Source organism: Oratosquilla oratoria, unplaced genomic scaffold (assembly GCF_046742065.1).
Source record: "Oratosquilla oratoria isolate Oo_2021 unplaced genomic scaffold, ASM4674206v1 SCAFFOLD85, whole genome shotgun sequence".
NCBI classification, from domain to species: domain Eukaryota; kingdom Metazoa; phylum Arthropoda; class Malacostraca; order Stomatopoda; family Squillidae; genus Oratosquilla; species Oratosquilla oratoria.
The window spans coordinates 384,076-393,367 of record NW_027467749.1 but is presented as its reverse complement, the minus strand read 5'-3'; positions in this window follow the sequence as shown (position 1 = coordinate 393,367).

Here is a 9,292-nt window from a genome sequence, read left to right as displayed (position 1 = left end):
TCCTCTTCATCTTCTTCCTCTTCTTCTTCTTCTTCTTTTTCTTCTTCTTCTTCTTCTTCTTCTTCTTCTTCTTCTTCCTCGTCTTCTTCTTCTTCTTCTTCCTCGTCTTCTTTTTCTTCTTCTTCTTCTTCTTCTTTTTCTTTGATTTTTTCTTCTTCTTCGTCTTTTTCTTCTTCTTCCTCTTTCTATTCTTCTTCTTCTTCTTCTTTTTCTTCTTCCTCTTCTTCTTCTTTACCTTCTCCTTCTTCTTCTGCTTCTTCTTCTTCTTTTCTTTTCTTTTTGGTTTTATTTTCTTTCCTTCGTTCTTCCTTTCTTTTTTTCTTCATATTTTTCGTTGATTCTCTCCTTCTTGTTTTTCGTTTTCTATATCTTTTTCCACTCTGATTCCCCGCCTACTCATTTGTCCTGGCCACCAGTTGTGGCCCTCTCCAGCGCTCAATCTTTGTTCAATCTCTACCCAATCCTTGCTGTATTTTCTCTGCTCCTAATCCTCAACAACTGATCTATCGTTTTCTTACCTTTCATTTTATATAATTTATCTAATGTTTTAATTTTTTTCAGTTATTCTGATACATTACCTTCATGTCTTTGCCTCCTTCATGAAACACGTCGTTTTCTTATCTCTCATTCAGTATAGTTCTTAGCTGATGAATATCGACAATTGCCCGTATTGTTCATGTTCCTGGAGTGTTGCCCATCTACTGACTCCAATAAGCGGTCGAGACAGTCATAACCAACCAACGATGGTGGCGTTCCTTGAGCCAAATTAAATAGTTTGGCAGTAAACTTTTTATATTCTATATAATACACCACCAAAGCAAAATGGTTACAACGAATCTATATTCACAGGGCTTATAGGATGATCCCAGCCTAAAATCAAGGCTGCGTCATCATCTGCAGTCTTTCGACAAAAAATTATTTGGATATAATACTTTGCTTTCCAAAAAATGTGTGTATATATATATATATATATATATTATATATATATATTTATATATATATATATATATATATATATATATATATATATATATATATATATATATATATATATATATATATATATATATATATATATATATATATGATGTAAGCGGAATAGGAAACACAGGAGTCTTAGTCTTGAGTTTATTCCTGACTAGTTTCGCAGGTATGCTTTTTCAAAGGAATATGTGTACAAACGGGCTGTGGGCATTATATACATGGGGTGGACCTCACCACCTCTCCGAGTTACCATAGTTGGTGGCGAATGTGAACATCACATTGTGGCTCACGTAACAATGAAGACATTTTTACAATTAAATATGATAACACTAATACCAAAGAAATTATTAATAGAAAATGTAACAATAGTAATGATAACGATGAAGATAAATATTTAAATAATAATATTAACAATAATAACAAAAATTATAGTAGCAATACAGGAAATAATAACAATAAAATAAAAGTAATAATAATAAAAACAATAATAAAAATAAAAATGATAATACTAATAACCAAGAATACATTTTTTTTTTTTTTTTTTATTATTACCATCTTTATTATTATTACTTTCATTATCTTTATTATTATTATTGTTATTATTATTGTTACTATTTAAATATTTAATAAATTTTTCGTTTTTATTATCATTTTTTTTTATTATCATTGTTTTCACTATTATTGTCATTACTATTAATAATTTTTATTCTTGGTTATTAGTATTATCATTTTTATTTTTATTATTGTTTTTATTATTATTACTTTTATTTTATTGTTATTATTTCCTGTATTGCTACTATCATTTTTGTTATTATTGTTAATATTATGTTTTAAATATTTATCTTCATCGTTATCATTACTATTGTTACATTTTCTATTAATAATTTCTTTGGTATTAGTGTTATCATATTTAATTGTAAAAATGTCTTCATTGTTACGTGAGCCACAATGTGATGTTCACATTCGCCACCAACTATGGTAACTCGGAGAGGTGGTGAGGTCCACCCCATGTATATAATGCCCACAGCCCGTTTGTACACATATTCCTTTGAAAAAGCATACCTGCGAAACTAGTCAGGAATAAACTCAAGACTAAGACTCCTGTGTTTCCTATTCCGCTTACATCAACCTGTCAGAATGTCTCAACATATATATATATATATATATATATATATATATATATATATATATATATATATATATATATATGTATATATATATATATGTATATATATATATATATATATATATATATACAAATATATATATATATTTATATATATATATATATACACATGCATGTATATATGTGTATATATGTATATATATATATATATATATTCATGCATGTATATATGTGTATATATATATGTATATATATATATATATATATATATATATATATATATATATGCATATATACAAGTAGTTTTATTCAGCTGAGGGAAATCTCCCAGTACTGTTTAATTATTTATACTTGTTTCAAAGTTTCAATGATTTATACTAGTTTTGAAGTGTCAATCCAATAACTTATTCATCTCAAAATGATTTATAGTAGTTTTAAAGTTTCAACCGAGTTACTTAAAATTCAATCCAATACATTATTCATCCCAAAATAGATTCGGATATGGTAATCATAATCTTAAGATATTTTTCTTGTATTTAAGCTTGATAGCTATAGCGTCTTCATTGAATGTTTTTTCATGAAAGAATTTAATTTGCAACGAATTCATGTTGCTCAACGTCAGGAACTGTCGATCTGCCCGCTGGTTTTGGGCTGAGAAGACCTTCGATCAGGTCCATGGCAGAACTGCCGATGTCAGTCCAGGGTCTGCCGTCGAGGAGTTTGTGGTCCTTTCTCACCCAACCTCGGTATTGAGGGTCGCACTTCCTGGCCATTTCCCACGGATCGCGTCCGCTCAGCATCTTGACGAGAATAACTCCACACGACCACATGTCGGTGGGTTCTCCTTTGTAGCGCCGCTTGAAGATTTCGGGAGCCGCGTAGCCTCCAGTGCCGCAGACTACGCTGAGATAAGTCTCCTGGCTTTCGATCTTGGCTGACAACCCGAAGTCGGCAATTTTAAGAACATTTTCATTGTCGAGGAGCAAGTTTGAGGGTTTTAGATCCCTGTGCACCACGCATTGTCCGTGCATGTACTTGACTCCTGACACGAGTTGCTTGAAGTAGAATCTGGACGTCTCTTCGTCCAAGCCGGAGGACCCGATTTTCTCTTCCAGGTCACCTCCTGAGGCGTATTCTAGGTAAATATGGAGGTGAGTCTTGTCCTTCTCGGAGCTCAACAACCGCAAAATGTTGCGGTGTTGAAGACTCTGTTGGACCTCAACCTCGACTTCTTGGTCTACCTTGATGTCGACGAGTTCGACAGACTTCTTTGCGACGAAAGTTCCTGAAGAGGCATTCATCAGCAAGACGACAGAGCCGAATGTGCCTTCGCCTAGCTCTCGGATTTCAATCCAGTCGTCGCTGGCCTCTTCGGAGGATCTGACCCTCTTATGAGCACTTTCTTCCACTTCTTCAGTGCTGGACGAGAGGGAACGTTTTTTTCTTAGGTTGAAGCTGGTGTGGGGGCCAGGAAGGTGGAAGTCTGTGTAGGACCACTCCTCGACGCTGGATCTCTTGATGGCAAAACTCCTGCTGAAACTCCCTCCTGATCTCCATTCTTCTTCCTCCTGGTCTTGGTGAGAGCTGCTGGAGATCATGGAGGCGGCGACTGAAGTTCTCTGGAACAAGAGACAGAGAGGAGGGCGCGAGAGGGCTATGCGAAGTACCAATACATGAACATCTGAGATGTAATACAGTGGCCGTTGTCTCCAACTTTCCCAAAATTTAATACATACATATACCCGGTATATATATACATACATACACACGTACATACATAAATATAAATATATATATATATATATATATATATATATATGTATATATATATACATATATATATTTATATACATACATGTATATATACATATATATATATTCATATATATATATACATGTATGCATATATGTATATATATAATGTATATATACATATGCATATACTAATATATATATATATATATATGTATATATATACATATATATATATATATATATATATATATATATATATGTATATATATATATATATATATATATATATATATATATATATATATGCACCAGTATCACAAATCACACGTGACTACACCTGTATGCTGAATACCACAGGGAAAAGAAAAATTCTTGGAATCCGAGCGCTTTCGTGATATTTGTTCACATCTTCAAGGATTTCAATAGTATGAATGAGTACAGAGTAAGATGAGATATATATACACATGAGAGAGGTTTGACACATGGAAAGGGTACCACTTAAGCTAATTATAACAGGTCAGGTCAAGTCTTGAAAGGTAGGGGTGGGTGACCTTATTCCTTAGCACCCTTCAAGACTTGACCTGACCTGATATAATTAGCTTAAGTGGTACCCTTTCCGTATGTCAAACCTCTCTCATGTGTATATATATCTCATCTTACTCTGTACTTATTCATACTATTGTAATCCTTGAAGATGTGAACAAATATCACGAAAGCGCTCGGATTCCAAGAATTTTTCATTTCCCCGTGGTATTCAGCATACAGGTGTAGTCACGTGTGATTTGTGATACTTGTGCATATATATATATATATATATATATATACATATATATATATACATATGTGTGTGTGTGTGTGTGTGTGTGTGTGTGTGTGTGTGTGTGTGTGTGTGTGTGTGTGTGTGTGTGTGTGTGTGTGTGTGTGTGTGTGTGTGTGTGTGTGTGTGTGTGTGTGTGTGTACAAGTATAGTATGATGACTAACCGTGCACTTATTATTTTCTTAAATGTATTATCCATGTATTTCTATTATGGTCTTATTCTCCTGTGAAATGAAGTTGATGACTTTACTCTAGGTAGGCCTTTTTCATTGATTGTTATTTTGGGTACAAGAACTCTTCTTTAGTATCTTGAGATATCCATTCTCAATTGTTAGGGTAGGATTTCTCCGATGAATGGTATAATTCTATTTAATTCTATATTTTTTGTATTCATAATTTGCTCCTCACTGGGTGAGAATACCGGGTAATAGGGTGAGGTTATTGGGTAATTGGGTAAGGTTACCGGTTTACTGGGAGCAGGTTATCGGGTAACTGGGGAGGTTACCGGGTAACTCTGGTAGCGACGATTTGTCGCATGTTTGGGAAAGCCTCGGTCCTCGGGTTGTGACGTTATTCCGCTTGCTTAGTTTTGTGGGGTTTTATCCCACACTTGGTTTTCTGGAGTTTTATTGCTTGTTTGGGTTTGTGGCCTTTTGCTGCATGTTTGGGAGGGACTTGACCTTAACCATGTATATGATTTTTATTTTTAACTTTGGATTTTGTCCTTGGATTTCTTTTTCAATTTGCATTTACGGGAATTAAGATTTCGTTTTTCATCATCTTTATCAAACCCCTTTCTCGCCTTTTACCTTTCCTCATTTGTCTTGTTTATCATTTATTGACTTCGTTTTAGTTCTCATATTTTTTTCTTGAATTTTGTTCTCACATTTCTTTCACATCCATTTCTCTTTGTCTCTTCTGTTCCTTCAAACCGGGTTTTCGTTCTTTCTTTATCTTTCCTGTTACCGTCTTTTTTTTTCTTCTTCCCATTTTCTTTTCTTGCTACTGCATACAACTCCCATTCGCCCCGTTTTCTTTACCTCCATTCCCACTTGCATTCTCCTCTTCTACTCCATTCGTCTTTTCTCTCTCTATTTCTTTTTCTTCGTCATTCGTTCCTTTATGTCGTCTTCCCCCTCCTACAATTTCCCTTATTTGCTTTGTTCCCCCCCCCGTAACCTTCAGTTTTGCTCTCCACCTCTCATTTCCTCTTTTTTACTCTTTATTCTCTTTTCCTCTCTCACCTGATTCTCTTTTTCCACCGAGTCGTAGGTTTTATTGTTCCCAATCCTGTTTTTTATTCCATTTCATCCACCTGTTGCCTTATTCCCCCTTCCTCTCTCTTCCCCTTTCATTTGTTTGATTAGCATTTCCTTTTTAGCTCTCTGGACTTTTGTTGTTTTGTTTTTTCTTTTCCTTATACTTTGCCATTTTTTATATTCTGAACCTTTTTCTTTCAGACACCACCAATGAATAACTGCTCATTTCCTATTTCTCTCCTCGTCCCCCTCCTCCTCCTCCTCCTCCTCCTCCTCCTCCTGGCTGTCTGGCAAAACATTGTAAGGCCAGTGGATGAGCATTTGTCGACAACTGGGACCGCCTCTCCGGTAGAAACCATCTTCAGCATATACAAGGGACGGGGTGCACTTGTCGCCCAGAGTATTTCGGCTCCTTGCTGAATCCCTTGAGCGAGAAGAAGGCATCCTACAGGGATTTTCGGGTAGATTACGTGGGAGTAGGGGGGGAAGTATCGGAATATAGTTTAAGCAATAGAAAGAACTTAGAGAGGGACTGTGAAAAGAATCACCAAAGCAGGTGGAGGGAAGATAAACGTAAAGTCTACTATACAAATAGCAGAGGCATAATTAACAAAATTGATTTGCTGCGAGGTAAAGCATGCGTAGAGAACTTCGATATTATAGCTATTACTGAGTCCTGTATCAACATGGCAGATAAACATTTACTTCCGGAAATCGAAATAGAAGGATATAAGCTTTTTTTCACAAGGATAGGGTTGGCAGGAGTGGGAGAGGTGTAGCACTTTTCGCTAAGAATACAATAAACTGTATTATCAACAATTCGATTAAGGAAGAGGACTGTACGGAATCCATTTGGGTAGATTTTATAGGCAATAATAAGAAAGTTATCATTGGCGTCTTGTACAGACCTCCTAACCTCAGTATTGATCAGACTGATCCCCTGATTCATGAAATTCACAGAGCGTTCCAGTACAAAAACGTTGTGATCATGGGAGATTTTAATTATAGAAACATTGACTGGGAAACTTTAATAGGAGATCAGGAAACAAAGAAATTCCTAGATTTGGTGCAGGATAACTTCCTAAAACAAGTGATTACCGACCCTAGGAGAAGAGTAGATACTCTTGTTTTAACTAATAATGAGCACCTAATGAGTAACGTAAAAGTGGGAGATAGTCTAGGCTCTATCGATCATCAAGAAATAAGATTTAATATTATTTGGGAAGAATTGAAAAGTACGAATAACGTCCAAGTACCAGATTTTAGGAGAGGAAACTTTGACAATATAAAAATCTATTTGAAATTGAATACGAAATGTCATACGGACGATTCGGACATTGTCGAGTCTCGGTGCGTGACAGGGGGTCAGGTCATAACTAGAGGTCGGGTCACGGAGGGTAATATGCATACCTTGGGTGAGGTAATTCGGGGGCGAGGGCTCAACAGACAGGTCAGCAATTTGGATGAACTGTATAGCAATCTAACTGATTTAATTATATTATTAATGCACAAAATACATTCATCTCCCTGAAGTCAATACAGAAAAATAATAATACTCCCAAATGGATGACGGGCAGATTGAAACATGAGATTAGAATAAAAAGAGGACTTTACGTAAAAATAAAAAACGGGGAAACACACCTTAGATCAAGATATAACGAAATGACAAAGCTGGTTAAAAAGAATACACGTAAAGCGAAATGTAATTATGAAATTAAGGTTGCTTGTCAATCAATATCCAAACCAAAGGGTTTCTTTCATCTCTATAGAACAAAAAATAAAGAAAGAACAGGACCAATTAAAACGATGAAAATGTCATGATAGAATCGGAGGAAAAAATGAGTGAGGAGTTGAACAATTGTTTTCTATCGGTGTTTACTATTGAGAGGCTAGATAAAGTACCCGGGTACAGACAAAATTTTTCAGAGAATGCTAAAGGAGTGTAAATTTGAAACCTGCGACCAGTTAACTGAAATATTTAATAGATCAATAGACATCTATATGCAACTACAGGCCAATCAGTTTGACATCGGTTTAATTCGTGATTCGCAGCATGGTTTCTCCAAGGGTAAGTGATATGTGACTAATCTTCTATCCTTTTATACTAAAGTATATAAGGAATCATATAATAATTATAATTATGATATTATTTACCTTGACTTTAGCAAAGCGTTCGATAAGGTGCCACACCAAAGACTGCTAAATAAAATCAAAGCCCATGGCATAGGAGGAAAAGTATTAGAATGGATTAGTGCTTGGATTAGTAACAGAAAACAGCGGGTCACCATAAATGGAGTAGAATCTAGGTGGGGTCCCCCAGGGCTCTGTTTTGGGTCCCTTGTTCTTCATTATGTACATAAACGACTTAGACGACGGGATAAATAGTGATGTTAGTAAGTTTGCGGACGACACTATAATAAGACGCCTAATTAGGTCAGGAGACGACGCAGAGATTCTGCAGGATGATCTTAACAAATTGTTCACATGGTCTGTGAAAGGGAAATGAACTTCAATATCTCTAAGTGTAGCGTGTTAAACGTAGGGCTACATAACCCCGAAAATAGATACAGCTTAGATAAGACGCTTTTAGAGAAAGCTGAGTTCGAGAGGGACTTGGGAGTCCTAGTGTGTCCGGACCTTAAAACCAGGAAACAGTGCATCAGCGCCAGGAATAAAGCTAACAGAGCATTAGGTTTCATTGCTGGGACGGTAACGAATAGAAGTGCAGAGGTAATTATCAAACTCTATCTAGCGATAGTTAGACCCATCCTTGACTATGCGGTACAGTTTTGGTCTCCGTCCTATAGAATGGACATCAATTCACTAGAATCAGTACAGAGAAGAATGTCCAAAATGATACATGGACTCAGAAATTTGTCTTACGAAGAGAGGCTTAGGCACCTTAACTTACACTCTCTGGAAAGACGCAGAGTGCGGGGTGATCTAATAGGGGTGTTCAAATGGATCAAAGGCTTTAGCAAGGGTGATACAAACAAGGCCATCATATTAAAGCAGCAGGACAGGACTCGCAGTAATGGTTATAAACTGAACAAATTTATATTTAAGAGGGAAATAGGCAAGAATTGGTTTACTAGTAGGGTGGTTGACGAATGGAATAAACTTAGTAACCATGTAGTAAGGGCTGAAACTATCAGTTATTTTAAGAAACCATTAGAAAACTTTATGGATGGGGATGACAAACATTGATGTCCTGGGCTCAAACGTCCGCACAACTGGCGGTCGGCGAGTGTGGGGGGACAACGAGACCGAGATGAGGTCACGCAGGGTCGTCAGATCACCATATAAGCTGTAGACGGACTTTGATTTTCATTTTGTATTCAGTCCACTGA